We start from the raw sequence: 8,431 nt of genomic DNA on the forward strand, positions 1-8,431 counted from the left end.
CGTTGGTCTACAATGGAGTCCCTCCTCTAGCATCGATCTGGTCCGTCGACTGGCTCGGCCGACATACTTCGTGCCACATAGAGCATGCATGCATCCACTAAACCGGATCAACGTTGGGTTGGTTTACATGTACATGTACAGGGACCCGAAATGCGCGTGTCAGAGATCGTACTTGCGTGTACATGTACCATCCGTTCCATCCAGTGGCTGGGCCGACAACCTTCGTGCCACATTGTTCACATTGTCCAATTAACACTTTGTATAGATTTTTTTCGTAAAAAATGAACGAAATAATGCAACTAATCTAAACGTAACGTTTGGCATGTATCAAACCAAGTTGCCACTATTCCTCAAAAAAAAGAACCCAGTTAGCCACTAATTGCGCCAAACATATCTCGTAATTACGAACGAAAATGGGTTGACAATTATATCTGGAAATTCTTGGACTGAATTTATTGCTCTTCCTTTTCTAGAGAACAATAAGTTAGAATGATGGGCGGCGGGTTGGCACGGGCACGACGATGGCTCGGGCTTGTGTAATATGTGGTTCGACCCGCGGTCAGTGCACATGTTTTCGAAGCCCCGGAAAGATCGCGCTCGTTAAAAAAAACTTGCATCGAAGCGCATTACTTCAAAATAACTAATTAACCCTACAATCACGGATATATACCTTCCCATTCTACCGCATATCTACCCTATCCTAACCACCCCCATCTACCTTGTTTCTCCTCACATAGCCATCGCCGGGATCGCGCCATCGCTTCTCAAGCGACCACACCGACGCCGGATCAAAAAGGTCTCCTCCACGGCTTCTCTCATCTTCGATTGCAGTGCTCATTATTTTTTCCATTGATTCGACCAACAAGTAATTTCCGAAGAGATTAGAAAATCCAGCTTTTGCCATAGTTGAGTAGTTCTGGTGTGATTCGAGTACAGGATGTCATGCAAGAGCTTTTTGATTGATAGTTTGTACTAGTTGATCGTACGAACTGATTATGAATATTTTTTCATGGTCATATTGTTTCGAATTAGTTGGATGAGGGTGTGGATACAGTTTTCATACTATGGGTATATGTGTTGCTGTAGGGACCATGGTCTCAGAGGCGCGTAACATCCGTGCGGAGTACGACAAGTCTTTGCATGAAGCGCGTCGGGAGATCGACTTGAAGGTGCAAAAGGATCGCGCTGAGGTAGATAAGAAACTGAAAAAAGAACGTTCATACGTGGACAGGATGATAAAGGAGGAGCGTGAGGAGTTTTCCCGTAAGATGGCGAAGATGCGTCTTGAGATTGAAGAAAAGTATAAGAGGGACTGTGAGTACATGGAAAAAAAGTTTGTCTTAGGCTACAAGGAAATGCATCAAACGTTGCAGAAGGACCGGAAGCTTGTGGACAGTAGTATACAGACAGAGCGAGTCAGGATGGATGCCTATGTGTTGCAGGCACGTGCGGATATGGACAGTAAGCTGCTACAGGAGCGGTCGGACATCGATTATAAGGCCATGCTGGAGAAGGACCGCTTGGAAGGACATATGTTAGAAGACCGTGCGATCTCACGGCCACCCCGACAACATGTCTTCAATTATTCTCCCCCTGTAAGTATCTCGCACCGATTCTATATATTAAGGACCTACGTATTCTATGATACAAACATCTTCAATTTGTGGCAACCTTATGTCGGCGATTGTATGTAGGCTAAGCATCATGAGACGGCACAGTCGCCATTCACTCAAGACATTGCGATAGAGTCACCCGTTCAATGCCACATCAGTCCACCCCAACAACATATTGTCAATTCTCCCCTTGTAAGTACCTCGCAATGATGCATACCCAAGATATGGTATGACCTTTCAAAACTTGTGTGTAAACCCACTATCGACGTTTCATACGCAGGATAAGAAACCTGTGATGGCAGAGTCCCCAGTCACACCACATGAAGGATACATTCCACATAACAAGGTGAGAAGGTTTGAGATGGCACAATCCCCAGTCACTCCACATGAAGGATACATTCTACAAAAGCAGGTAACAACGCCGCAATGTTGCTATGCACATAAAAAATTATGTTTGCCCCTTTACTCATTGAATGTATTAACTCTGATGTGAGATACTAGGTGCTGGTCATGGAATTTTTTGTTAGTAGGGATGATGAGATGTCACATGTCCCGAGAGCATACTTTGATGAACACCCGACAGAAGTCAGAATTTTTGAACCCGCCAAAGTGACCTACGATCTCATTATGAGTGAAATGAGAGATACTTTTGGTTGCAAACTGGGAGCAGAACTGTACTACTTCTTACCCGGGTCTGCGTGGAAGCTGCCAGAAGGAATGTTCTTGATTGCAGGACCAAATGATGTACAAAAAATGCTTTCTGATCTGAATGGCAGCAAGACATGTCACCTGTACATTGTGTACAATAGAACTACGGGTTATTTTCCCGAGGATGACATTGATTCCGAGGTTCAAATTTTACATGTTACATGCATCTAGTTTATGGCTACGACTTTTTTGAGTTCTTCCTAATACAATTCCTATGGTTTTCTACAGGAAGTGAGAATCCAAGAAATGGAGGGTCTTGCTAGAGAGTTGGCAGAGAAAGACCAAGAACAACTTAAGTTGTATGGTTACATTGATGTTAAAGAGAAAAAGATTGAAGCACATGGGTCGTCTTCAACGACGCAACGCAAGAGGTCACTGGATTTTGGCAGTGCAGAAGACAATATGTAGTAGGCTCAATTGTTTTTCAACCAGTTTAAGCTTCAAACCAGGATTATTTAGTTGCAAACAAACATTTTGTTTTTTGTTTCACACTATGTTCGCAATTATGGTACAATTTATTCATGAGACAGTTCTTTGAACAACAATGCATGTGTTTTATGATCAATCATACAGTTGTTTCTGAGTTGTTTTTGAGATGGCATTGTGTCTAAAGAAGTTTCCATCTATAAAACTTGGCACGCAGTCGCATCGGAATCGCGTATCACGCGAGAGGCGTGTGTCGCACGGGAGCGCGTCGCACGCGAGCTTGTTTTCGGGTAGAAATCATAACATATTTCGGATAGATAAAGTTCACATCCGCCACCCGCGCATGCAAACCCACGTCGCCGCCATTCCCATGCATGCATGCCTCAGGCGCAGACAACGAGACGACCCATCCGAATTAGGCCCATCCGAAGTAGGCCATTATAACCCTCCCCGCACTCCACCTATTCCCCTCGCACTGTGGCCTTCCTCCCTCCATCGCCAGATCCCCCACTCGTCCCCCTCTGTCCGCCGCCCCTGCACGCTGTCGGCGACTCCACCCCCGCCGCCCCCGCGCCCCCCGAACAGGATCGGCCGGATCCATCTCCTCAACCACCGCAGGACAGCGCAGGTACCCCAGTTTCTGTTCACGTCTCAATGGTATCCATGCTGATAATGCTAGGTAGATCGACTGAGTGTAGCAATTTTGTGCCACCAATCCACTTTTCTGGAAAATACTTGCTAGAAAACCATCTGAAACTTGTGATGCTTTCTACTGTATAATATAGGACTTTTCAAAGTTCTATTATGATGGCACTATTGGACACATACAGTAGAGCTGCGTTTTTAGTTGTTATACTTTCAGTTACCATCACTGCTTGGGAAAGGCCGGATTGGATGCATTCAGGTCTGCAGTTGATTGTGTATCATCATAATGTAGGTGTTGTGTTGTGTGATTCTTCATGCTGACAACTTCAGCTTTTTCAGTTATAGTGAAAGGCTTCTGTATAAAAAAAACTACTAAATGATCACAAAAACTTCTAGACAACATTCTGTATGATCTGACCAAAACTTGAACTAAATGATCACCAAAAGTTGAAGGATTTTGCATCACATCACAACCATAAGTGTTCTGCACCAGCATCATAACAATCACATAACTACATAACAAAAGCAAACTTGTTCATCATTACAAAAGCAAACTTGTTCAACATAACAAAAGCTAACTTGTTCAGCATTACAAAAGCAAACTTGTTCAACCACATAACTGCAAACTGAGACACATAATACCACAAACAACTCAATATCCCCAGTAGTAGGGGTCATCCCAATGATCCTCCGCCTGTTGCCAGTACTCCAAACCTTCTTTGACGATTTCAATTTTCTTCCATGCCTCGTAGGTGACATACGCATCTTTCGCTACGTACTCGATGAGGTTGTTTGGCAGTGGGCTGTCCCCCCATAGTTTGTGGTCCAATTCCTTGTTGATCTTCTGCTTCATTTCCTTGTACGATGGGTGGATGAGGCTGGCTGCAAACTTAGCCAAAGCCTGCCACTTCTTTCCATTGTTTGGAACTCTCCATTTGTGGTGCATGTCGACGTACTTGTCGGGGTTGATCTCCAAACCAGACAATTTCAGCTTCTCCTTGTCACCTCCAATGGAGAAGTCAACAAAGGTGTACAGCTTCTTCTCCTGCAGGAGTGGGCGGAGTTCCTTGGGCCTGCATCAAATTAATCTGGTGCATCAAATTCATCTACTTCAAAAACTTCAGAAACTACTAATTAGACATAAAATTCAGAACTAGTATTGCATCTACTCTAGAACTTCAGAACTAGTATTGCATCTACTTCAGAACTTCAGAACTATTGCATCTACTTGAGAAACTTCAGCAACTTCAGAACTATTGCATCTACTTGAGAAACTTCAGAAACTACTAATTAGACAGAAACTTTAGAACTTCAGAACTAGTATTGCATCTACTTCAGAACTTCAGAACTATTGCATCTACTTCAGAAACTTCAGAAACTACAGAAACTACTAATTAGACAGAAACTTCAGAACTTCAGAACTAGTATTGCATCTACTTCAGAACTACAGAACTATTGCGTCTACTTCAGAAACTTCAGAAACTACTAATTAGACAGAAACGTCAGAACTTCAGAAACTTCAGAACTGGATGTTTTTACCATTTGGTTGCCGCGGTGATGTGGTATACTAGGACGAGATCCTCCACGCATAACTGTAGAACTGCAGCCTTTTGCGGAGGTTCGTCTTCCCTCGTATACTCGACATCAATGCCGATCGACCGAGAAAGCATGCCGCCGAGCCTCCTCCTGATCTCGCGGATCCTCTTGTCGGCTTCGTCTGGATTGCTGGTGCATACGACATCCAGCTTCTCCTTCTTCAGGTGGATATCAACCATGAGCGGCACGGTGTAGTCCTGCTTCTGCCCGGGGACCGGAACATCGTCGTCGACCACCAGCGGCTCCTTGCCAGACGCCTCACCTTGGTGATGCTTGGCAGACGGAGGGGAGTTGCTCCATGATGCCTCCGCAATTCTCTTGGCAGATGGAGGGGAGTTGCTCCACGATTCCTCCGCCATTGCCCTCCTGGCCAGCGATGGTGGAGGCAAAGGGGAGTTGCTTGATGGTGGAGGCAGAGGGAGGAAGATGGAGCGGCAATGGAATGAGGAGGGAGGCAGAGGGAGGCAGATTGAGCGGCAATGGAATAGGAGGGGAGTTCCCTGCATCGTGGGGAGTTGCCAGTGGAGGGGAGTCGTGGGGAGTTGCCAGTGGAGGGGAGATGTGGGGAGTTGCCTCGAAAACTCAAACGTCCTGCCCTTTGGCCCTCGAAAAATCTAGAGGGGAGACGTGGGCGCTTTGGTTTGTCCTGTTTCTGAAACAAAACAAAAAAAAATAACAGCCATATTTTGCTCTCACTACAACCATATTAAAAGATCAAAAATGGCACCAAAAAGTCACTGCAGCCATCCTAAATGGCACGAAAACAGCACCAAAACAACATCAGCCAAAACAGCAAAAAATGCATCCATCGATCGTTCTTTATTTTTTCTAACATTCCGTGTTCTGTGCAGTGAGATAGACACAACGCTACAAATGCAGGCTGACAACGCCCGCGATTTCATGACCATCAGGACAGACGGCGACTTCATCCACGCTCCGGTCCCATGAGTTGAGTCAAAAGTAGTGATGCTATGTGTAGTTCTGATACATTGATTGGCTCATGTTGTAACTAAACTTTAATGAATTGTATGTCTCTTTGGTTTGGACAGTCATTCAACTTAGATGTAATCGATGCTATTTATTACTAGGACCATGAATTGTGCTATTAATGTCTTGCTTTTCTCTTCCGATCCTTTTGTTGCATACTTATTTATTGCTTAACATGATAGGTCGGATACCCTAGGGTCGGATACCCTAAGCAAGCAGGTAAAAATGCTAGGGAAAGGGGTTTCCCTAGTGTATCCCCTAGGGAAATCTCCCTAGGGCACGAATGGTGGGGAAATCTCGGTTTCACTAGGGTGAAGAAGGAATACCCTAGGTATAGTCCTCTTTCCCTTGGGTTCTATACCCTAGGGACACAAGCGACAGGTGGCCCGCATGCTGACCTGTAAAGTTGATATCCTTTGGGTTAGTTTCCTTCCCTAGGGAAATATTGTGTAACGGCGACCGTTGTTAGCCTAGTTTAGATCCCTTGGGTTTACAAACCCTAGGGAATCATTATTTCAAAATATTGCATTACTGGGCAAATTAATATTGTTTCGTACAAATTAAACTATAAAAAATAATTGTATATAATCACTTCAAAAATTAGAAAACAATCACATGAAATATATATTTCAACCACCATTATTATAAATAGCAACATCAAAGAGTTTACATAATAGTACCACTCTTTACAAAAGATGGCATCTAGCTCAGTACCTAGAACTCACAAAATGTCATCTACCTAGGTGCCAATTAGTAGCGTGGAATACATACACCATGCATCATATGAGTTACTGATCCAGAATATCACAACCTTAACCAAGTGCATGGCCAAAAGGATAATTGTCCATTTGCTTCCAATTAATCAAAAAAAAAGTTCAGACCACCTCCTTCACCACGACGAGGTATATCTCAAAATGTAGGTAAATCATCACCAGGTGGGGAGAAAGTTCCAGCAGCAACACCATTCGCATCATTACCATTTGCATCAAAGAAGCGGCCAAACATTCCATCTTCCGCTCCACGTAATGTATTATCCATATTTTCAACATCATTTGTTGGTTCGCCGGCAGAGGGCTGCACAAATGTCATTATTAGCATTCTGGGAAATTTTCAATTGTATTTGCCTAACCAACTAAAAAATAAAATGGAAATACCAATTCAGCCCCTATTTGGCAAAAAAATTGAACCAAAATAACAAATGTCCAGAAAATTATGAAATTTTGACAAAAGGACAACCATATGATGCCTACTATTCTGCGAAATTTTCAATCATATTTGCCAAACCAATTAAAAAGTAAAATTAAAATACCAATTCAACACTATTTGGCCAAAAAATTGAACCAAAAAACAAAGTGCAACCATATGTCGACTACTATTCTGGGAAATTTTCACTTGTTTTTGCGCATTTGCTGATATACTACAACATATTCCTTTTATGTTTTCATTTGGCCTATTTGGCGCTATTGCATTCAAAAAGACATAGGTACATACCACTTATGGAGAACAGATCGGAGACGAAGTGGCTAAACTTGGAAAAGCTGGAGGTGGTGGTATAACAATGCATGGAATCTCAGGCACTGGAATTCCTTGAAGGGATGCGATGGTCTGAAATTTTTTAGACAAATTAGAAAGTACAACACAAAGGGAAACAACCAAAAATCATCAATGTCCAGATTTAAAAATAAATTGAGGAAAATGTCATCTCAAACAACAGGAAAACTACTAGAAATCATCAATGTCTCCATGAGATAATTGCAAGTCCTCACCATCTTCTGATTCTGCATCAGAGTCAATTTCTTGATCAGAACACAAATATACAGCTTACAATTTTATGAGATGAAGAAATACACAGTTTTAATCAGAAAACAAATATACACAAATAGACAGTTTTTTTAGGGATCACAACTTCCTGGATGTGAGCTTCATCTTCATGGAGTAAAAAAGATCTCTAAAAAATTCATTTACCGATCCCTAAACTGATGCATCAGACACATATAGGAACATGAGGGAAACATTGTCATGTGAGCTCACCTAATGGAGCCTTTGATTCTGAAGTTGAAGAAGACGCCTATAGTTGCAGCAGGTTGCAGACCGAGGACGTATTGGTCAAGGGCGGCAAGGTAGGAGCAGGGTGGCAGCAGCACGGATGCCTCCGCCTGAAGTTGTTGTCGAGGGCAGCAGGTCGGTCAAGCTCCACGGCGGCGGACCCTCTGCAGCGGCGGCGGCGGACCCTCTACAGGGGCAACGGCGGCGGCGGACCCTCTACAGGGGCAGCCGCGGGAGCCCAGGTCTGCTGCAGATGCAGCAAAGGCGGCGGCGGCGGCCCCTCTACAGCGGCAGCCGCGGGAGCCCAGGTCTGCTGCAGATGCAGCGGCGGCGGCTGCGGCAGCGACAGCCGCGGGAGCCCGGGCCTGCAACGGCGATGGCTTGAAGAGGGCACGGGTGACGCGGCTATG

The 8,431-nt window shown here is 44.2% G+C and overlaps 1 long non-coding RNA gene across 1 annotated transcript; it reads right to left on the reverse strand.

Moving 5' to 3' along the window:
• Positions 1-6,600: 6,600 nt before the first annotated feature.
• Positions 6,601-7,994, reverse strand: LOC123087776 (uncharacterized). The gene is made up of 2 exons (XR_006441502.1): positions 7,467-7,994; positions 6,601-7,049 (listed from the first exon to the last, which is right to left on the reverse strand). It is a non-coding gene; the product is annotated as an uncharacterized lncRNA (long non-coding RNA).
• Between the last annotated feature and the right edge of the window lie 437 nt (positions 7,995-8,431).

The sequence above is a fragment of the Triticum aestivum genome, chromosome 4A (genome assembly GCF_018294505.1).
Source record: "Triticum aestivum cultivar Chinese Spring chromosome 4A, IWGSC CS RefSeq v2.1, whole genome shotgun sequence".
NCBI classification, from domain to species: domain Eukaryota; kingdom Viridiplantae; phylum Streptophyta; class Magnoliopsida; order Poales; family Poaceae; genus Triticum; species Triticum aestivum.